This window comes from Pinus tabuliformis, chromosome 3_1 (assembly GCF_031772625.1).
Source record: "Pinus tabuliformis cultivar Carrire ecotype Pingquan chromosome 3_1, CPIR1, whole genome shotgun sequence".
Taxonomy (NCBI): domain Eukaryota; kingdom Viridiplantae; phylum Streptophyta; class Pinopsida; order Pinales; family Pinaceae; genus Pinus; species Pinus tabuliformis.
This window is the reverse complement of record NC_142301.1, coordinates 4,013,457-4,037,716: the sequence shown is the minus strand read 5'-3', so window position 1 is coordinate 4,037,716 and position 24,260 is coordinate 4,013,457.

The following is a 24,260-nucleotide window of genomic DNA, read 5'->3' as shown; positions in this document are numbered from 1 at the left end:
GGTTTGATTTACTTTTCATTTCTTTGAATTGCATTGCTTTCTAATTTCATGTTCCTTTACATTTTCCTGAAATCGTTTTGTGCATGAAATTGTAATTGGATCGCATTGTCATTTTCTTTCACCATAACAAGGTTACTATTCATTACAACTTAAATTGTTATGTTGTTCATTCTAGTCATAAAGCTTCACTGTTCACTTTGGACTCTACCGTTAATTACATATTGTTGTTCATTTAGCTTTGCTATTCATTTTCATTAAGTTAGTGTTGATGTTCATTTCCATTTAGCATTACTGTTCATTTTCATTAATCTAGTGTTGTTGTTCATTTTCGCTAAGTTAGCTTTGCTATTCATTCATACTAGATAGGTGTCATTTCTTTCCTGTAAGAATTTGGGTTCACTTTTTAAATGGTATTGCAGTGAGTGTGTTGTTCCATTTTACTAGTAGCATTATTGTTTGAACTGTCATTTCCAATTAACTGTTTTGGTGTGGAGTGTAAGATCAACAGCTGTAAAGAACATTGACTATCACTATCTAAGTTCTCAAATTGAAGGTCTTGTTTATGTTTTATTCCATTTATATCAGTTGACAAAGGAAAGAGTTATTACTACTTCATCCTTGACTGATACCTGCTGTAGTGAAAAATTTAAGTTTCAAAGCATTAAGTTTCTTGTGATTGCAATTAGATTTTATTTCAAGCATCCATTTACTCTTGTATTTAAAAGCGCTGTACTGCAAATCAGGAAACATTACTCTTGGAATAAATTTCCCGCCTCAGATTGAGTACACTCTTGAAATAAAAAATTGTACCTGGATTGATGATTAATGTAGGATAAATAGGAGTCAAAAAGACACCTTTTATACCCCAATAGGTTCCTACAATCTCTTTGAACTATCTTAAGATCTGAGCCATGATACTCTCATATGAACTAGTTCTATTCTTGAATATCCTATTGTTGTGTTCTTTCCATACATCCAAGATTAGAAAGCCCGGAACCATGGCCCAAGCTTTGTTGATTATATCATTTTCAGAGAAGATTCTCCTCCAATTCCTCAAAGTACTTGTGATGTTGCAAATGTCCCTATCCGTTTGTCTGAAGATTGAAGCCATCCAATTCCACAAGGTGGAGGTAAATGGGCAGAGGTTGAGTAGGTGTTCCATTGTTTCCTCTTGTGATTCACATAGCTGGCATCTAGATGGACCAGCTATACCTCTTTTCCGAAGGTTTTCCCAAGTTAGATTTTTTTTATGTTGCACCAACCACATGAATAGTTTGATTTTCATCGAGTTTTGGTTCTGCCATAAGTCCTTCCATACCTTATCAAGGTGTGGAAAGTCAAGCCTTAGTGCTATTATATTGGCTTCTTTGAGGTTGAAGTTGCCTTCGTCATTTTTTCCCCATCTCAGTTGGTCTAAAGATGTTGAAGTCAGAATCTTTCTCTATTCCAAGATAGTTGAAAGAGCTTCTACCTGGGCCTTCAAAGGGGATAAACCACTATATACCAGGTTCTTCCATGTTATCCATTTTCCATCATTTCTACCCTGATCCCAAAAGTCATTTACCTTGAGTAAACCTTTGTCATTAGTATCATTCTTGAGATTGGTAAATTATTCTCTTAACAGGTTAGGTTCCTGTTGCCGATTGTTCTCTGAAAACCAAGCTAGGTTTCCATCTCTGATCTCCCAGAAACTGTGTTTCTAAACAATGGCTCTATTCTCTCAAGCTTTTTTCTAAATGTGGGAGCCTTTGATGAGCCCAGACATTTGAATGTGCTCCTTTTCTTGCCAATTATTTGCATATTTCTGTTTTCATATCTTGGTCGAAGGGGATGTTGACTCCTTTAGTCATCTCCACCAAAGTTTTTCCCCCAAAAATTTGCTTAGGGTTTAAGGGTCATCAAGTCCCAAACCTCCATGTATCTTGGGTTTACATATTTTTTCCCAAGCTACCAAATCCCATTTCTTTTTCTCTTCCCCTTTGCCCCAAAGAAAATCTCTTTGGATATTTTTGATGTGTTGCAAAACTCCTTTAGGAGCTGGAAGGGTTGAAAACATGAAGATGGGGATAGTTTGTAGGACAACTTTTGTAAGCACTAGCCGTCCTACTACATTTAAAGACTTGTTTGTCGATTTCCGGGTTTTGTCTTGTAGTTTATTAGTGACGGGCTCCCAAACTACCTTTCTTAGGGGTTTATCTGTGAAAGGTATTCCCAAATATTTGGAGGGAAGCTAATCTCTTTGAAAACCTAGAATTCTAGTGAGGTTTCTCTGAATAGCAATGTCATTATTAAAAAATAAAATCTTTGATTTGGTAAGGCTTACCTCTGTACCCACAGCCATAGAAAAGTCGTTCAGGATTTTCTTTAAGGCAAGAGCTTCCTCGACCATGGGGGTACCCTGCAGCATGGTATCATCCACAAATTGTTGATGAGTCAAGGCATCCCCATTTAGGGTGAGTTTAAGGCCCTCGATTTTTCCTTCTTGTTTGGCAGATTTGATCGCATTGCCTAAACATTCCATCATGAGAATAAAGAGGAAGGGTGGGAGTGGATCTCCTCGTCTGAGTCCTCTCGAAGGCTTAAAGGTTTTTGATGGTGAGCGATTAAGCAAGGTTGAAAAACTAGAGGTAGTAACAAGGTCCATTACCCATCTTATCCAGTTATGGTCAAAGCCATATGCTATGAGAAATTCCTTGATGTATGCCCAACTTAGCTTATCATAAGCCTTCGCTAGGTCAGGTTGTATGATCATACCTACCTGGTTATTACTCTTGAGAGAGTGTACCACCTTATGAGCCTCAATGATATTATTTAGTATTTTCCTTCCCTCCACATATCCAATTTTCTTCTCAGACACAAGAGTTAGGAGAAGGGGCTTAAGCCTATTTGCAATTATTTTGGAAATGATTTTGTATACCACATTGCATAATTCTATGGGTCTAAATATGTATGGAGTTATGGAATTTTCTTTCTTTGGAATCAAAGATATGAAAGATGCATTGATCGGATTCAAAACAATTTTGTTTCTCCTTGAGTCCTCCACCACATCAAGGATATCTTATTTGACTATTTCCCAAAGGGCTTTGAAGAAGTCGACATTGAAACTATCCAGGCTTGGAGCTTTCCCATTTTGCATCTCTTTGATGACTTCATTGACCTCTTCTTCAGTCATTGGCCTGTTAAGATTGTAATTGTCTTCTCTTGTCACGAGCTTAGGAATGTGATTTGTGAAGTCCTTAATGAATTGTGATCTATCTATGAGAGGCTCCTCTGCTATGCTTTGGAAATGTTGTACTAGAGCAGATTCTATCTCTTTGTGTGATCTGATAATCACCCTATGAGTGACATTAGTTAAAGATTTATTGTTTAAAGGTATTACAGACTCATGTGCTAGTGTGTGTTCTGTGTTATTAAGCAACAGATTGATCAGATTGCCAATACATAGACATTTAAATGGAAAGACAGTAGAGAAATACAGTAAGCAAACATAAAGACACACGAATTTTTAATAAGGAGTTCACCCTATTCTCCAGGTCTATGTCTCCGATCCAGCTTTCAGTGGTGGGCTTGTTTTATTGTGCCTTTAAGCAAAGAATTACAATACAGGGACTTAATGTGAGTTCTCCTAAAGCAGGTTTGCTTGGCAGGGTGGTTCTTGGATTCCCCAAGCCACTGGAGTACAAAGACTCTTCTTCTTCCTACCAGATTTGTGATCTTCTGGTCTACAGTGGAAAGAGCCAAATGTGGTTCTCAGTTCGAACAGATTCCTCTATGGGATGGCTTGAATCTCTCAAGCTCTCTGGTGCTCGATGCTACCACTGGTCAGCTCGTCCCTCTATCTCTTTCTACTTTTTCTTTACTGCCTTCTTTCTCTATGTATTACGTCCTCCTCTTGGGATTCTGGTCTCTCTATCTTATTTCTTCATCTCTCCAACTTTTCTTATGCATTCTATCTCTATTCATGGTTTTTTAGCCATTCGAACTCATGCCCATTCGGTTCCTCTTCCACATCTATCGATTCACCTTCTGTAGTTGCACTTGGAGTTCCCTGTTCAGTGTCAGCATGAATGCTCTGGGAGTGGCCACATGTCCTCCTCTAAACAGTGCCAGCCTGCTTCGTTGGTTCGTTTCTCCAGTTATGTCGTGGATTAAATCTTTCCTCCACCGTGGCGGTTAAACAAATTCCAAATTCTTCTAAAACACGGAATATTCCTTCATCGATTCCACTTCCTCCATCAGGCGTGATCTCAGTCGTTTGATCTGGGACCTCTAGATCCAACGCCATATGCGTGTCCCGCGTGGTTGACTTGCTCGACCGATAACGTGCGATCAACAACGGTTTTCTCTCACCTTCGCTTGCCACACATCGATTATTAAGTGGGATCACTCTGCTTCCATCCTAAACCGCTTATCGTTTGAGGGCGCCCCGATCAATACTACTGGTTTCTAGAGTGTGGGTCCTACCTTTGTATGTTTAGTACTTTTTACCTTTTCCACCCATGGTTCTCCGGTTCACCATGCATCCATGTGCTCGGGCTTCCCCCATTTCGGCCCTATTTGCCCAGAACGCATCAAAATTCACCTCATTTTCCCAATCTAGGGCTCCCAGGGGCTACTTTGGCCTCTTGCACAGTCTCCATGGGCCTCGGTCAGCGCGCTTTGATCGAGGTCCTCGTCATTCCATGTTGGCTGCCATTGCCACTGGTTCAAGGGTGTTTTTGATCATGGTTTTGAATTCTTTAGACATTTATCTCAACCTGATACAGTCATGGTTCTTTAATCAATATTTTATGGATGCAATTCGGATCACAACCTTCCCACTGAAAGAGCTTTTGGACCACCAAAAGTTAGTTTTTTTTCAAGCATCGACTAAGTGAGGGTATTGCTTTCTCACTTGTCCAATCTCAATCCACTTTGCATTGCTCGAATTCGAACCTTTGAGTCCAATTCTAAGGTACTCAACATCTCCTTTGCACATCGTCCTCACCTTCCTGTCCAAGACTATGTCTTCCTGCAATTCATTAAGATATTCAGGTAGCAGGTCATCAATAGAAGGAAATTGACTTTGCTCTTCAGGATCCTCAATCATTGAAGGTTCAAACAATCTCATGCAATCTACATTTACGACTGAGTAGATGTGCACGTAAGCTAGTAGATCAAGGCGAAAATCATTTTCACCAATCTTCTCAAGTATCTTAAAAGGTCCATACCTGATAGGCTTTAGCTTTTTACCTTCACCTTGCATCCTGTCCTTGTTGATATACAACTAGACCTGGTCTCCAACTTGAAAACTATGCTCCATCAGATGCTTGTCATATCTAGCCTTGTATTTGGCTTGGCTCTTTTCCAAGTATTCCTGTACTACCTGGTGGATCTCCTGGATCTGTTCAATGAACCTAGTTGTCTTGTCCACATCATTGTGTCCATCAACCGTGGTGTCTTTACCAAAGACAAAATACAAAGGAGACCTTGGTATGAAACCAAAATAGGTCTCAAAAGGAGATCTCTATGTAGAAGAGTTTTTGGCTTTGTTATAATCATGTTGCACATAACACAAATGTTCATCCCAAAGCTTAGGATGTTTGCTGCAATATCCCCTGAGTAATTGGATCACTGTACTATTAACTACTTCTATCTAGCCATCAGTTTGTGGATGAAAAGCTGTGATTTTCCTCAGTTGGGTGTCCATCAGTTCCCATAGACTTGACCAAAACTTCCCCACAAATCAGGTGTCTCGATCAGATACAATAGAAGTGGGTAATCCAAAATGAACCCATACATGTTCAAAGAATAATTTTGTGGTTTGTTCAGCTGTAATCTCTTTATTACAAGGTATCAAAATAAACATTTTGCTGAACCTATCCACAACCACATATAGATAATCATGACCTTTCCTATATTTAGGTAGTCCTCCAACAAAATCCATTGAAACACTTTCCCGAGGGTGAGAGGGAACTAGTAAAGGAGTGTACAAACCTATTTTTCTATTGTTGGGCTTGCTTTTAGCACACATAGTACACCCTCTTACATATCTAGAAACTATCTCATTCATTTTCGGCCAATAACAAAATCTTTGCAGTTGTGAAACTATTTTACTTACACCAAAGTGACCTGATATCAGAGAAGTGTGTGCCTCTCTAATTATCTTTAATCTCTCAGTTTGTGGAATGCAGAGTTTCCCACAATGGTATAAGATTCGGTCCTTCACATGATAGTCCAATTCTTCTACGTTTCTGCCTTGACTCAAAGTTGCATATACATCTTTAAAGTCTATATCTTGAGCATATTGTTCAATGTAACTTTCATGTAGTATAGAATTATGCTTAAGTATATTAGATGCATTTATAATGGGTTTAGATAACATGTTTGCAACTTTGTTGTTTATGCCCCTTTTATATCTGATGACTAGATGAAACTGTTGTAGAAAACCCATCCATCTATAATGCCTTGATTGTTGCAACTTAGTTTGGGAGTGTAGATATTGAAGTGGTTGATGATTAGTATGTATTACTGTCTCTTTACCCATTAAGTAATGTTTCCACTTTTTCACACTCTGAACTAATGCATATAATTATTTATCATATGTAGGATAGTTAACTACTGCAGGATTAAAAGTCTCAAAATGATAACATATGGGTTTATCGTGCTGTGTCAACACTGCTCCCATGGCATAGTCAATGGTATCTATTTGGATTTCAAATGGTCTTTGTAGATCAGGCAGTGCTAATACAGGTGTTGTAATGATCTTTTCTTTCAAGGTGTCAAAGGCTTTCTGATGTTTGCCTCCCCACTAAAACACCTTGTTCAATCCTGTCAAGGCATGTAAGGGAGCTGCAATTGAGGAAAAATTAGAAATGAACTTCCTCCAATATTGTGCTGCTCCTAAGAAGCTTCTCACTTCTATAGCAGACTTGGGTTTAGGCCAGTTTACAATGACTACCACTTTAGAGGGATCTATTTTCAGTTCACCACCCCCTACTATATGACCCAAATAATTTAGAGATGTTTTGCCAAATTCACATTTTGAGAGTTTAACATAAATTTTTTCTCTTTTCAAAACATATAATGCCTGCTTAACATGCTTTAATTGTTCTTCCCTCGTTTTACTAAGAATCAAAATGTCATCTAGATACACAATAACAAAATCATCAAGAAAAGGCCTAAGTACATGATTCATTAATCTCATGAAAGTAGCAGGAGCATTGGTCAAGCCAAAAGGCATAACCAGCCACTCATACAATCCCCGCTTTGCTTTGAAAGCAATCTTGAATGCATCTTGCTCTGCAACTCTGACCTGATGGTATCCATTGTGCAAATCCAGCTTGGTGAAATAAACAGCTTCCTTCAATTGATCTAAAAGATCATCTATGCGAGGAAGGGGATAATGATTTTTGATTGTTATCTTATTCAGCGCTCGGTAGTCAATGCACATTCTCCACAAGCCATCTTTCTTTCTCACCAAAATTATTGGTGACCCACATGGTGACGTGCTATGCCTGATGAATCCCTTCTCGAGCAACTCCTGGACCTGCTTCTTGATTTCATCATTCTCTAAAGCAGACAACCTTTTATACCTGTGGCTACAATGATTGTTTCATCTCCCAAGTCTGACCCCAAATATTTATGAATAGATGTAGTAGTCTTCTTCTTCTTGCCCTCGAATTTATTAGGTCTCAGCTCTGGATGTAGAATCCAACAGTGCTCATCATCATGCCCCTCCTTTTTACAGTGAGTGCATGAAGCTTTGCTTTTCTGTGCAGTGTTAGCCTTCCTTGCTTTCCACTTCTGCTTTCTTTTCTACTTGCTCTTGCTTACAGTGGGTTGGGATGGTCCCTCAACTTCTGGATTTCCATTCTTTCCTCTAGCTTCTAGATGAGTAGCTTGTACAGATACCTCATCTATACTAGTGGGATTAAAAATGAGGATGGTACGCCTCATGTAACTGTGTAGACCACCAATATACTTTAAAAGAGTCTTTGGTGAGTCTAATGAGAAACCCAACATCAACGCTCTCTTTCTGAACTCTTGAGTATACCCTTGCACACTTTTCCCATTCAACTGCCGAAGAGTTTGCCAACTCATCATGGCTTGTTACATGTAGGCCAATAGATAGAACTGCTTTTTAGTTGTAGCAACAAATTCACTCTAGACAGAGATGGCCTTACCATGTTTCTTCATATCAGCTTGGGTCTTGCCTTCCCATCAAACTAAGGCAGTGCCTCCTAGGCATAGGCTTGCCAGCTGAATTTTAATCTTGTCTGAGTTGATATTCTGCACTCTGCAATACACATCAATTTTTCCAATCCAATTGTCCAAATTTTCAGCATTTGGCTCTCCATCATATATAGGAAAATCAAATTTAACATCTAGCTTAATCAAAGATGCTTTCTTATTATGCACAGGGCTATTAGGAGGTGTGAGAAAGCTTTCCTCTTTCCCTTTTCCTTTTGAGTGGTCATGGGAATGAGACTCATCTTATTCTTTATCTTGTTTAGAACCTGATGAATCTTCATCCTTATGCTTTCTAAAGTCCCTATACATTTCTTCTACCATAGACTTTATAGCTAGGAAACTCTCTATGAATTGAGGGTCTAGCCCCATAGAACCTTCCTTTGACATTGTCTTCCGAGAATTGACTCTCCCAATTTCAGGATTAGTTTTGACCAACTCTCCTTCTCCTAATTTGATCTTTGATCTTGTGAGCATTCAACAGCTAAACCAACATAAGCTTGTCTAACGTTACAGCCTAGAGCTCTGATACCACTTGATCTGATAATCAACCTATGAGTGACATCAGTTAAATATTTATTGTTTAAAGGTATTACATACTCATGTGCTAGTGTGTGTTCTGTGTTATTAACCAATGGATCAACCAGATTGCCAATACACAGACATTTAAATGGAAAGACAACAGAGAAATACAGTAGAAAACACAAATACACAAGAATTTTTAATAAGGAGTTCACCCTATTCTCCAGGGATACGTATCCAGTCCACCGTTTAGTGGTGGCCTTTTTTTATTGTGCCTTTAAGTAGAGAATTACAATACAGGGACTCAATGTAAGTTCTTCTGAAGCAGGTTTGCTTCGCAGGGTGGTTCTTGGATTCCCCAAGCCACTGGAGTACACAGACTCTTCTTCTTCCTATTAGTTCTGTGACCTTCTAGTCTACAGTGGAAAGAGCCAAATGTGGTGCTCAGTCCGGATAGATTCCTATATGGGATGGCTTGAATCTGTCAAGCTCTCTGGTGCTCGATGCTGCCGCTGGTCAGCTTGGCCCTCTGTCTCTTTCTACTTTTGCTTTACTGCCTTCTTTCTCTGTGTATTCTGTCCTCGTCTCAGGATTCTGGTCTCTATATCTTCTTTCTTCGTCTCTCCGACTTTTTTTGTGTATTCTATCTTTGTTCATGTTTTTTTAGCCATTCGAACTCATGCCCATTCGGTTCCTCTTCTGCCTTTTTCGATTCACCTTCTGCAGTTGTGCTTGGAGTTCCCTGTTCGGTGTCAGCATGAATGCTCAGGGAGTTTCCACATGTCCTCTTTTGAACAGCACTAGCATGCTTCGTTGGTTCGTTTCTCTAGTTACGCTATGGATGAAGTCTTTCCCCCACCATGGCAGTCAAACGGATTCCAAATCCTTCTAAAATGCGGCGTATTCCTTCATCAATTCCGCTTCCTCAATTGGGCGCGATCTCAGCTGTCCAGTCTGGGACCTCCAGATCTGACGCCATATGCACGTCTTGCACGGTTGACTTGCTCGACGGTAACACGCGATTAATGGTGGTTTTCTCTCACCTCTGCTTTCCACGAGTCAATCGTTGAGTGGGATCACTCTGCTTCCACCCTAAACCGCTTACCATTTGAGGACACCCCGATCAATACCATTGGTTTCTAGAGTGTAGGTCCCACCATTGTACGTTTAGTGCTTTTTGCCTTTTCCGCCTATGGTTCTCCGGTTCACCATGCGTTCGTGTGCTCCGGCTTCCCCCATTTCTACCCTGTTTGCCAAGCAATGCGCTAATTGCACATCAAAATTCACCTCCTTTTCCTGATCCGGGGCTCCCAGGGGCTACTTTGACCTCCTGCGCAGTCTCCATGGACCTCGGTCAGCGTGCTTTGACTGAGGTCCTCTTCATTCCACGTTGGCTACCATTGCCACTGGTTCAGTGGTGTTTTTGATCACGGTTCTAAATTCTTTAGAGATTTGTCTTGACCTGATACAGTCATGGTTCTTTTATCAATCTTTTATGGATCCAATTCGGATCATTGTGGGTATTGAGCAGTTTTCCTCGAGTATCTTTGAGTTTTGAAATCCTGTTATGAGACCTATGATCCATGGTAGACTTGTGAAACAACCTTGTATTTCTTTCTCCTTATTTTATCCATTGTACCCTCGATTTCTGTCTCCAAAAGATCTCCTCTTGCTTGCATAAATCTTCCGAGTCCTATTGAAGAGAGTTAGCTTGTATTTATTCTCCTAAGTGAAGCCATCTATGATGAGGCTCTGGTTAATTCCCTGTTGTTTCAACTCAACTAGTTTTCTGGCTTCAAAGATGTTGTAAAACTCATTCTTATTCTAATATTTAAGCCCGAGTTTGATGTGTTTCAATCTCTAATGCAGAAGGAACATTTTAGTTCCCTGAATGTTCATATCTTCTGTCCACCATTTTTCAATATTGCTGATGAAGTCAGGATGTGTAAGACAAATGTTTTCGAACTTGAAAGGTTTGCTTCTCAAAGTGCTTATAAAGGAAGCCTCAAGTTGAATAGGCCAATGATTCGAGCCTCCATAAGGGAGGATTAAAGCTGACAAGTCAAGGCCTGTAAGGATGAGGTCCTCAGAGACAATGAACCTATCTAGTTTAGAGGCAACTTGAGCATCCCCTCCCCTTTCCTTATTCCAGGTGAAGGTACCATTTCTTGTCTCTGTCTCTACTAGCTTCATGTTGTTTATGAAGCTCTAAAATGCTATGGAATCTCTGCCTAGTGATCTGGTCCCACCTTTTTCTTCAGAGAGAGATCTAATCATATCAAAGTCCCCTCCCAAAATCTAGGGGATAGCTGGATATCTTTCTCTTAGCTCTTCCAGTGAGATTAGAAGCCTGATTTTATCTTCAAGTATTTGTGGACCATAGACATTTGTGATAAAATACACTTATCACCCAAAGGTTGGATAACCACTGATAGGTAGTTCCTAGTTTCTTCAGCATATATGATTCCAAGTTTTTATGGGTTCCACAATGTAAGAATTCCTCCTGATATGTTGTCTACTTTAAATTCTAGATATTCATACTTAATAAGCCATTTTCTGTATATCTCTCTTATTTTATCTATTCAACATTTTGTTTCCTGGATAAACACCATATCTAGTTTTTCTTCTTTCATTCTATTGCTAAGATTTCTTTGTTTCCTTTTACTTCCTAGACCTCTAATATTCCATGTTATAATCTTCATTAAGAAAGATTTTTAAATGAGTATCTAGTTAGATCTTTCATCTCACCTGATTTGATCATGAGTTTTCCACACTCTGTAAGCAACTCATTCTATCATTTTCTTCCTCTTTTCCTACCTGGGTTCTTGGGAGCTTGTTCCAACGTTGCCTCCATCGTTTTCACCCCTCCGTTTTCCTGACTATCATGGTTACTTTTTACCCCATAATGCTTTGCTTGAGATCTCTAGAGGAATAGTTGTTGTAGTTTGTTAAACTTCTCTTGAGGTAGTGAATCCATCCCTTTGGCAATTCCTTGCTCTAGGAACTTTTCTAGATGTAGATTTTCCCTTTCAAGAATCTCTTGCAGCTCATGATCCTCCATTCGCACTTCTCTTGGGGTCATCTCATGGTCCCTGTCAAGTTCCATAGTGCTTGGCAGATCTTCCTTTTGTTGGTTGTTTTCAGGTCTATCCTCCATGCTGTCATCCCTTTCCTTCTCTGCAGGATTTTCCTCCATTACCTGATTTGTTCCAATGTTCCCATCTTCTTCTTCTAATATCTTGAATCTATTATGACTTGGCTGCTTCTCCTCATAGATTTTATTTTGGTTCTTTCTCCCTCCTTTCCCTCTGCCTCCCACTTTGGTAAAGCCTTCCGTATCTTTGCCTGAGGTGGCTTTAATACTGTTCTCCATTTTGTTTGAAGGGAAGTCTTTGAAGAGGTGCCCATGTTCATGGAATTTGTGACATCTGAAAGGGACATGCTGATAGTCCACTAGTTGTGGAGCACTTGGAAGGTATGCTTTTGATTAGCAATCTAGTGGTTTTTCAATAATAATTGTAACCTTTTCTCCATTATGAGTTCAAAGAAGATAAAGGGTTTTGATAAAATGTGCAACAATCGATAAAGGAAGCTTAAGTGCTAATGATTGACGTTTTCTATGTAGGAAGACATGGAAACAAAGGATCGGCGATTGAAAGCAAGAAGCAAAGGGAAAATAACTACTGTCCCGCCAACAGGGAACTGGATGCGGAAAAGATCAAGTAAAATTAGAGCCGAATATCCCAGAGAAAGAAAGCAGGATACTGAGACGGAGAATGCAAGAAGGGAAAGAGAAGAATCGATCGATTAGCGAATCCCTCAGAATCTTTGACCCTGAGGGATCGCTGCTTTAACTTATCTTTTGATTATCTAGATACCTCCGTCATTTCTGTTATATAAAGGCACCATGCCATTGAATGGAGGAGGACTGTTTTTGTAATTCTAAGTTTCAGAACCAACTGTAATCATTGAGTCTCTCTGAGACCTGACTTTGTTATACTTTTGTTGATGTGATTAATATAAAAGACTTGGTGTTCATTTCGTCTCTGCATCTGGAGTAACTTAAGGCAGTGTTCCATTGGCAGCCAAGGGCCCAGCTCCGAAGGACACTTGCTTTTGTATTACTATACTGTGTGGTTTGTTTATTTCCATTATTTAAGTAATCTGATACATCTTTTATGTGATATGCTATGCTTCGTTATAACTGATATCTGAATGAGTCCTTTATCTCATGTCTCTGCATTGTATAAGTGGATCTATTCGAATTACATCTCTCAGCTAATTCTGTAGCGGAATGTTGGTATGAATGTTATTGTTATCAGATCCATGAGAAGTAATATTTGTAAGACTTGAAAGCAATATTGTAGAAATTTTGAATAATTTAACACATATTCAATGGAGATTATCCTGATCATGTACTATTGCGGAAAACATACACAATACATAAGCTCCTCTACGTTGATCAACAATATAGCAGCATCAATAACAATAAAACATCAAGAGCATTCACACATTAACACAGTATGTATCCCGGGGAAAGCATCTCGCTAAAAACCCCACACTATCTGTATATTAATGATTGATTCATGTAACATTACACAGCATAATACTTCTCACAAGTATCTCCACCTTTGTTACACACAATACAGCTCAGATTTGATCTCCAAATCTCTTCCACTGCTTGCCTGCCTCCGCTGCTCAATACCTGCTCAAGAACTGATGAGAATAGCTTCCCAAACTCGTTTTTCACCTGCAAAATAGTCACTCACTCTTTGTGGACGTGAGCAAAGGCTAAAATGTGGGCCAAATACGTGAGAAAACTCATTGGCATACTCAATCCCTTGATTGTGCAAGATCTGATGCACAACTATAGTCACAACTGATAGCAATCTGATTCTCTACCACCTGTCCCTCTTGAACTGAACATGCACTGACATGCAACTGAGTTAACTAATGTATTCATTAGTTGTATTATGAGTTAATAACTTGTGAATTAATTAATAACTAATTCACTCAACTCATCTCTAGTCTATTTGCCAGTTAGACTAAATACAACCAGTTTAACAAAGCTAAACTGAACACAACTCCATCAACTCCACAATCAACTCCACCAAACTCAACTGATTGAGTTCTAACTGAAGTCATGCATGCAACAACTCAACTAACTCATAAGAAAAGCATATTTCCTTCTGACAGCTGCATGTGGCACTTCTGTAGCTCAAACTGAAGTGCTCCAAGAGAATAAGATTAAGTTTATAGTCTAAATATTATTGTGAGATAATAATATTTGACTTTTCTATTTTTGACAGCCAGTCTAAAAATAGACTTTGATCACTCACACTGTGATCACTCACACTTTCATCAAAAATAGAAGTCCATCTATTTTTCCCAACTTGATCAATCATCCATAAACATAGACATGATCCATATGTCTAAAAATAGACATAGTCTAAAAATAGACTTGCGCCAAAAATAGCCTGCGGGCCCACTTAGTGAAGGCGACTCTTTTCACTAAGCTCCATCATCTTGTTGCAATCTCAACACTCCCTCTCGACAAGATATGGATTATCAAAAACCCCTATCCTGCCTCGGTGGTACTCGAATTTGCTCCTAGTGAGAGCCTTTGTCAGAATATCAGCATCCTGATCCTCCGTTGGAATGTACAAAAGTAACATGATCCTCCGCTGCACACAATCTCTGATATGATGGTACCTGATGTCAATATGTTTAGATCTATCATGAAATACAGGATTAGCCGAGAGTTTAATGCAACTCTGGTTATCACAGTAAATCACAGTAGGATCCAAATGAGAACCGAACAAACCAACCAGGATCTTCCTCATCCATATAGCCTCGCATGCAGCCAAACTTGCTGCCATAGACTCGGCCTCCGCTGAACTGAGTGCCACAGATCTCTGCTTCCTGCTGTACCAAGAAACTACTGTCGATCCGATACTGAAGACCCCTCCTGATGTGCTCTTTCTGTCTATTGGGCTCCCTGCCCAATCTGCATCCGTGAAGCCACATAGCTTCACCTCATCCTCCTGTCTGTACCACAAACCATATCCCGATGTGCCTCTCAAGTAGCGCAATACATGCTTGCCCGCCTTCCAGAAGAGCTTGGTAGGCTTAAGCATAGCTTGTGAAAGCTGGGTAACTGCATAGCATATATCAGGTCGTGTATTGACCAAATACATCAGCGACCCCACCAACTGTCGATAAACAGTGGCATCCACTTCTTCTCCCGAAGTGGCATCCTCCTTCCTCCAACCTCCAGGAAGAGGAGTATCAACAGGCTTGCAGCCATGCATGTTGAACTTCTCCAGTATCTCCCGAGCATACTTGCCTTGAGAAACAAACAGTCCACCACTGCGCTGCCATATTTCCAATCCTAGGAAATAGTGAAGGAGGCCCAAATCCTTCATCTCAAACTCTGTAGCAAGATCCTTCTTGCATGACAGTATCAACAGCTCATCACCCGTTAGAATCAAATCATCAACATACAGTAGAATGATAAGCAACTTACCCTCCACCACAATCTGGTATAGGTTCGGATCCGCCTCGCTCCTGGAGAATCCAAGTCCTGTGAAATAGCTGTCTATCCGTGTGTACCAAGCATGTGGTGCTTGCTTCAACCCATACAGCGCTCTCTTGAGCCTGCACACATGCGACTCGCTGCTGAAGACTTCAAAGCCTTCGGGTTGCTCAATGTACACCTCCTCCTCAATGACTCCGTTGAGGAACGCAGTCTTCACATCCATCTGATGAATGTGTCATCCCATCTGCGCTGAGAGAGCAAGAATCGTCCGTATGGAAGAATACCTTGCGACAGGTGCAAAGGTCTCCTCATAATCGATCCCCTCAATCTGTGAAAAGCCTCGGGCAACAAATCTTGCCTTGTACTTCTCCACACTCCCGTCAGCTGCCTGCTTAACTTTGTAGATCCATCTCGAACCTACCACTGATTTCCCTTCCGGTCTAGGAACAATCTCCCATGCACTGTTTCTGACAATAGAATCATACTCTTCCACCATGGCGTCTACCCATGCGGGATCCTCCATAGCTTCCTCGAAAGAGGATGGCTCAGTCACAACACACTGGCTCATAAGAGCAATGTATCCAGTGTACCGATCAGGTGACTGTCTCTGCCTGCGTTGGGCTGTAGGTGGTCCTACAACTTTCTCTGCATCTTGAGCCAGTCGCTCAGCTTCTGTCAAGCGCTTTCTCCCTCTGATGGTTGGCGCTGCATGAGTGGTCTCTTCCACTCCATGAACCTCGTCCTGTGGCTGATCCACGTCCTGAATCTCATCCTTAGGAACTAATAGCTCCTCATCTGCATGCAAGTGTAGCTCCCTCTCAAGCGAACACTTCATGGCTTTCTCCTCCTGAAATTTTATATCCCGTCGCACAACAGTTTTACCACTGTCTGGCAAATACACACGATAGTTGTGGGGCGTATTAGTGTACCCCACAAATATCCCAACCTCTGCGGTCGGCTCCAACTTCCTCCTGGCATCCTTCGTCACATGCATGTAAACGTTAGCACCAAAAATCCTCAAATGAGAAAGATCAGGCTTCTTACCAGAATAAACCTCCTCGGGTGTACTCATGCCAAGTATCCTATGAGGACAACGGTTCTGCACATAAACTGTTGTATTGCATGCTTCTACCCACAAGTGAAGGGGTAGGCCCTGATCATGCAACATTGCCCGTGCAGCACCCACAATCGTTTTGTTCTTCCGCTCAGCTACCCCGTTCTGCTGTGGGTTATGGGGAGCTATGAGCTCTCTACGAATCCCTTCTGCCTTGCAGAAATCCTTGAACTCGTCCGAGATGTATTCACCACCATTATCGCTCCTAAGAGCCTTCACCTTCTTCCCCGACTCCTTCTCGACCAGTGCTTTGAATTCACAGAACTTTGAATATGTCTCGCTCTTCTTCTGCATGAAGAAGATCCAGCACTTACGAGAGAAATCATCAACAAAAATCACATAATACCTGTGTTTTGCTGTCGAAGCAACTGAGAAAGGTCCACACACGTCTGTGTGAATTCTCTCAAGGATCGTCGTGGCGCGACTATCCTTCTCATGAAAGGTGGCTTTCACAAACTTCCCCAAAGTACACCCCTTGCACTGATCTGACTGTGCAAGTGTGCCTTTAGGAAGCCCTGTAGTGATCTGCTGCAGTATCTTCAAGGCTCCATGGTGAAGGTGACCCAATCTCCTGTGCCACAACTCGCCATCATCCCGGCTCACCAATCCTTCTGCCTTGCCTACCATTGCTGCGCATCCATCTACATTCAAATGATAAAGGTTCCTCACTCGAACCCCTATCTTCCGGGTCTCACCAGTTGTCTTGCTGCGCAGGAAGGCCTTTCCCTCGCTGAAAACAACATCATACCCCTTGTCTTCTAACATCGCCACTGAGATGAGATTCTTCTTCAATCCTGGAACATGCATGACTTCCTTCAATACAAAGGGTTTACCAGACTCCCTCTCAAAGGAAATGGTACCGATACCGGTTGCACTGTATCTACCATCATCGCCCATCTCGATGTGCACTCCAAGATCTTTGTCCTCCAGATCAGAGAACAAATCTCTATCTCCCGTCATGTGAAAAGACGCACCACTGTCCAAGAACCACACTGATCCCATCACACTTGAAACCAAGCATGCGATCAATGAAAAATCAAGCTCAAACTGAGAAGCTAAGGCCTCTCCCCCTGCAGATCCAGCAGCTTGCTTGTTCTTCTTCTTCTGCGGACAATTTGTGGCATAGTGTCCATGCTGGTGACAGTGAAAACACTTCACCTTGGACATATCCTGCTTCTTGCCTTTCGCACCAGACTGAGAAGCTTTCTTGCTCTTCCCTTTCTTTGCTTTGGCAGCCAAAGCGCAATTCTCTTCATCAGCTCCCTTTGACGAAGATCCGTCCCTGGTACTCCGCCTGATCTCCTCCTGCACAAGATCTGACCATAGTCTTTCCCATCCTAGCAACTTCTCCCGACCATTGACAGAGTCCTGATAGGAATGCCAACTCTTCGGAAGACCAAGGAGAGCCAAGCTCACCAAGTCCTCATCATCGACAGTAACCCCCACACTTCCCAGCTCATCTCGACACTGAGTGAACTTTGTGAGATACTTGGGAATACTGTCACCCTTCTCGCATTTGATGTTTCTGAGTTTATCTTTGAGCGCTAGCTTCCTCTGATCGCTCTTGCTTTGGAATAATTCTGTTAATGATTTCCACATCAAATATGGAGTAGCCTTTCCATGGAGGCTGGACACAATGTGATCCTTCACGCCCTCCAACAGAATCCTTCGACATTTTGCGATCTTCTTTTGCCAAGCATCAGCTTGAGTAGCATCAGTAGGCTTTGGGATATCCGTATCTATGAACTCCTTCAGCCCGTTATCATCCAATACTGCCTCCATCCTGTCCTTCCATGCAATATAGTTTGAGCTACCCTCAAGAGCATACTCCAATCGCAATCCGTTGAAAGACATTGCTGCGTTGTCACCAAGAAAACACTGTTGCAAATTCGAATTCCACCAGCAACCAACTCAACTGCTTCCGATCTAGAATTCGTGAGAACAAAATATTTCTCGTACAGAGATTGACTATATGGGCTTTTACCAGATATTTCACCTTCCAAAGGAAGGATGAATCCAGAGGCTACCTGGCCCGATTACAGACTCTGCCTGAAGAAATAGAATGTAAACACTTCCTGAATAGTAGATCTGATGATCAATCCTCGCTTGATATCCTGTAAAAATCTCTTCTACAAATCAAGCTGCTCTGATACCATGTAGAAATTTTGAATAATTTAACACATATTCAATGGAGATTATCCTGATCATGTACTATTGCAGAAAACATACACAATACATAAGCTCCTCTACGTTGATCAACAATATAGCAGCATCAATAACAATAAAACATCAAGAGCATTCACACATTAACATAGTATGTATCCCGGGGAAAGCATCTCGCTAAAAACCCCACACTATTTGTATATTAATGATTGATTCATGTAACATTACGCAGCATAATACTTCTCACAAGTATCTCCACCTTTGTTACACACAATACAGCTCAGATTTGATCTCCAAATCTCTTCCACTGCTTGCCTGCCTCCGCTGCTCAATACCTGCTCAAGAACTGATGAGAATAGCTTCCCAAACTCGTTTTTCACCTGCAAAATAGTCACTCACTCTTTGTGGACGTGAGCAAAGGCTAAAATGTGGGCCAAATACGTGAGAAAACTCATTGGCATACTCAATCCCTTGATTGTGCAAGATCTGATGCACAACTATAGTCACAACTGATAGCAATCTGATTCTCTACCACCTGTCCCTCTTGAACTGAACATGCACTGACATGCAACTGAGTTAACTAATGTATTCATTAGTTGTATTATGAGTTAATAACTTGTGAATTAATTAATAACTAATTCACTCAACTCATCTCTAGTCTATTTGCCAGTTAGACTAAATACAACCAGTTTAACAAAGCTAAACTGAACACAACTCCATCAACTCCACAATCAACTCCACCAAACTCAACTGATTGAGTTCTAACTGAAGTCATGCATGCAACAACTCAACTGACTCATAAGAAAAGCATATTTCCTTCTGACAGCTGCATGTGGCACTTCTGTAGCTCAAACTGAAGTGCTCCAAGAGAATAAGATTAAGTTTATAGTCCAAATATTATTGTGAGATAATAATATTTGACTTTTCTATTTTTGACAGCCAGTCTAAAAATAGACTTTGATCACTCACACTGTGATCACTCACACTTTCATCAAAAATAGAAGTCCATCTATTTTTCCCAACTTGATCAATCATCCATAAACATAGACATGATCCATATGTCTAAAAATAGACATAGTCTAAAAATAGACTTGCGCCAAAAATAGCCTGCGGGCCCACTTAGTGAAGGCGACTCTTTTCACTAAGCTCCATCATCTTGTTGCAATCTCAACAAATATTACTTCGTTCAGGAACATAGTCATATCACCCATTACTCTCAGATTGTTGTAGTGGTAGAGAACGTGTACATACGGTTGAGGATTGTTGTTCCATTTATTATTGTTGTTCCATTATTGCTGTTCCATTATTGTTGTTCCATTATTTTTGTTCCATTTCTTTACTGCTGTTCCATTTCCAGATTGTTGTTCCATTTTACTTTCCACTGCTTGATTTACCTGCCTTTGTTGTTCTTAGTGTGAGAGCAGGCCTAAGGCTGTAGTGAGCCTCAGCAAGACGCTGCTTAGCCCCAGACCTATAAGTCCATGCTCTGATTTCCTTTCTTTATCAGTTTCTAAAGGGATAGGTTATTGCTTCCGCACCCTTGACTGATCAGTCGTTTTGTGTGATTCTATCTTTTGGGTTAGTTTCGTTACAGCTTAGCACTTGTTTCCTTTCAAATCATTAGGACACTATACTACTGAGCATTACTCGGAAAAATAGCCTCGGATTGAGTTACTCCTTGCAATAACAAAATGCTCCCGGATTGACTTATTAATGTGGGATAATTAGCGGTGTGAGGGACCCTAGTTACAGCTCTACATTTTGGCGCCGTTGCCGGGGAGGAGTAATAGCCATTTTCCCTTTACAGAGTAGTGCGCAAATCTGCTAGGGGGGAGTTGGATTTTAAAAACGGAAGGTAAGAACCTGCGTACGGAGCATGTAAAAGCCCTGCTCCACCGTCTGCTCTCTTAGTAGAATTGCTGGTTGATAGGATTTAGTAGTTTTTAGAGTGCATGACTAAGCAGAAAAAGTTAGAAAAGAATACCAAACCTGAGAAAGCCAAAGGACCGCTGACCCTTGGGCGAACGACCTTCATAGACGAAATCTACAAGAAAACTGAATCTCAGCCATCAGTAGGCCTCAGAAAGACTCATTCTAAGCAGCCTACCAGTTCCCTTAAGGCTACAGCATCACCATCTGGAGCCTACGCTGAGGTGCAGAGTCAGACTGTTGAACAGGACTTCCAAGAAATTGAAAATCCTGTGTCAGAACAGCTGCAAGAAGGGAACTTAAGCAACCTTTGTGAAGGGGAAGGGGAAACAGGGGAAATAGAGGAACCGAAATCTCCTTCTAGGATAATCCAGCTGATAAACAGCCCAGATAAGGGAAGCGCAGCCAGAATTAATACTGAAAGCACCCATTCCTTCAGATAGAAATCCCAGATAAGGGAAGTGTCATTAGGACAGCCCCTGCCAAGGCCGCCCCTTCTCAACCTAGGAACACCCTCCTAGAAATTCCGGAAGGTTATTGGCACATATTCGATCCCATGGCGCAGAATCAGCCAAATACCCAAACTTCTACATTGCAATATCCGATAGTAGATTCTGCTGCAAATGCCCCCATGAAGGCAATTCCTCTTCAACACATCCCAACGTTTCATGGGCTCACATCAGAGGACCCTGATGCATTCTTATTTGAATTCGATGTGTTATGTAGAGGGTATGATTACACCACTGACCCTCAGAAATTAAATTTGTTTCCCTCTACTTTGAAGGGAGCAGCTTTGAGATGGTTTATCGGTGTAGGTGGTGGAGTCATAAACAATTGGGAGCAAATGAAAGAGTCCTTTCTCAAGAAATATCAGGATTACTGTAGGTCATGAGAACTAAAAGATGAAATCTTCCAAATGACAGCCAGACCAAATGAAACTCTAGAGGAATATGTAGAACACTTCCAGTATAATTTACAGAGATCTACCTATGCATCATTACCTCTGCCTGACAATGTGTTGAAAACTGCATTAATTAGAGGTATGAAAGAACAGTGGATTGAAATGTTGAATATCATGGGAAAAGGAGATATTTACCAAGAAAATTTTGCTGATATCATTAATTTATGTATTAGGAGTTCAAGAGGTAGCACAAGGATAAAACCAACAGAATATGATAGGTTTGTTAGAGATAACAAAATATCAACAAAAGGGGTAACACGGGTAGAACTTGGGAATTTATTAGAAAATTTTAAAACTGATATCCTAGGGACATTAACTACTCAGCTTGATATTGTGTAGGCTAAACAAAAGAAAATGGAGGCAGAGAAAAATCTGGCAATTTTCTACCCCCGATGCAGAAGAAAACACAGCCACAAAGAATGTCCGCTAGATACAGTTCAAGCATGTGCTATCTGTACGAAAGACCACCTTACTGAAAGCTGCCCCTCACTTCCTGGATTGAAGGCTGTATACAAGGAAGTAGAAGAAGAATCAGAACCAGCATACTTTGTTAACCAACGTCGCCAATGGCAACCTAGGCAATCAGGTATGTTTTCGGATCCAGCTTCTTCTTTTCAACCTCCACAATACAATGCTCAGCAATATGGTATGTGGCAAAACCAATCTACACCCCCAGTCCCGAATTGGTCATCACAACCATTTCCTTCTCCAAACCCATGGATGAATCAGACAAACCAATTCGGATGGCCAAATTTTCCCTACACCCCACCATATTGGCAGAACAATTCATACCCTCCGCAATGGATTCCCCCCACTTCACAAGGTTCACCCTGGCAGACCAATTGGCCAAGATCGACATATCAGTCAACAGGAACTATTCCACTCCCTCAACCAACTCTGCCAGCCTTACAACAAAACCCCCAGTCTAATTTAAGGCCGCAACTCCCAGCCCAACCCAATCCCAATCCTAAAAATAGACCAGTCCAATCCATCCAAATCATAGACACATCAGAAACTGGACTTGACTTAAGGGAGTGCAATGACCTTTAGTTACGATCTGGACGTATCATAGAAACAGAGGGAGACAAAACAGGTCACATTGAAGATTAGTTACCAATAGAACAACCGCTACAACAAAAGGATGTAAATAAGGAACAGACCCATCAACAAACAAACACATCCTCTCCTCCTTTCCCGGAACGATTAGTCATACCACGACCAGTGCAACATCCAGACTTTGACATTCTGGGAGAGTTACAAAACCTGTATATAAAAATTCCATTCCTCCAGGCCATTCAAGATATTCCCATATACGCAAAGACTATAAAAGAATTGTGCATAAAAAAATCAAGGAGGAATATAACTACTAACCCTAGAGTCCAAGTAGTTGGAACTTTATCCGACCTGTTATCAGGAAAAGAGACATCTATCAAATACGAAGATCCCGGGAACCCAATTGTAACTGTCCAAATCTATGGTCAAACCCTGACTAATGCTTTAGTCGACTTGGGAGCTGCAATCAATATTTTGACAACTTCCACCTGCCAAAAGCTTGGCATCACATCAGTAGAACCTACTTCTACTTTGTTACAATTGGCAGATCGATCTGTAGTTCGACCCGAAGGTACTCTATATGATGTCATGGTTTCCGTAGATTCCTGGGAATATCCAACTGATTTCCTGGTAATTAATCCAAAAACCCGACTAGATGGACATCCGCTAATATTAGGAAGACCTTGGCTTGCTACTGCCGATGCCTACATTGGTTGCCGGCAGGGAAACATGACTATAACTAAAGGACCAGATGTTAAAAATCTAGTTCTATATCCTCCAGCACAGCCAAGCCTGCCAATGATCAAAACCAATCAGTATCCTGTGTCATACCTTACTAACAATATCAGAGCCCCATTAACTGTACAGAAGGCTTTAGATTTTAAAGATCAAATAGAAGATGATGCTATCAATAACTTTATCAGTCAAACCGAACCTAGATCTCACACACAGTGTTTTATGATAGAGGCAGCATTTGATAGTGAGCTAGAAGACGACCCCTTAAAAGATCCACATGAATAAACAATACCAGTAACTGTTGTTGCCAATAGTAAAGTAGTGGAAATTGAACCTGGTAAGACTCTAAATATTAACGTCAACCTTACACCAGATCAAGAAATGAAGCTTGTTAATCTGTTACAAAAATATAAGGGAGAATTTGCGTGGGATTACCCTGACATGAAGGGGATTGATCCTCAATTATGCACCCACCACATTTAGATAGAGAAGGATGCAAGACATGTTCGTCAGCCACAAAGAAGACTCAACCCCCATCTAAAAGAAATAGTAAAAGCCGAACTTCAGAAACTTTTAGATGTTAATTTTATTTACCCCATCTCCGACAGTAAGTGGGTCTCTCCCCTAGTGGTGGTACCTAAGAAAAATGGGAAATGGAGGATTTGCGTGGATTACAGGGAGTTAAATAAGGCCACACAGAAGGATCACTTTCCCCTCCCATTTATAGATCAAGTACTGGACACTTTAGCAGGGAAGAAATTTTTCTCTTTCCTGGATGGCTTCAGCGGATATAACCAAATCCAAATCGCCCCTGAAGATCAGGATAAAACTACCTTTACTTGCCCTTGGGGAACGTTTGCCTATCGAGTACTACCCTTCGGCCTATGCAATGCCCCTGCTACATTCCAAAGGGCTGTTCTCAGCATCTTTGCAGACCTAATAAACGACGGACTTGAGGTGTATATGGATGACTTTACACCATATGGAGATGATTTTGACCCAGCTCTGGATACCCT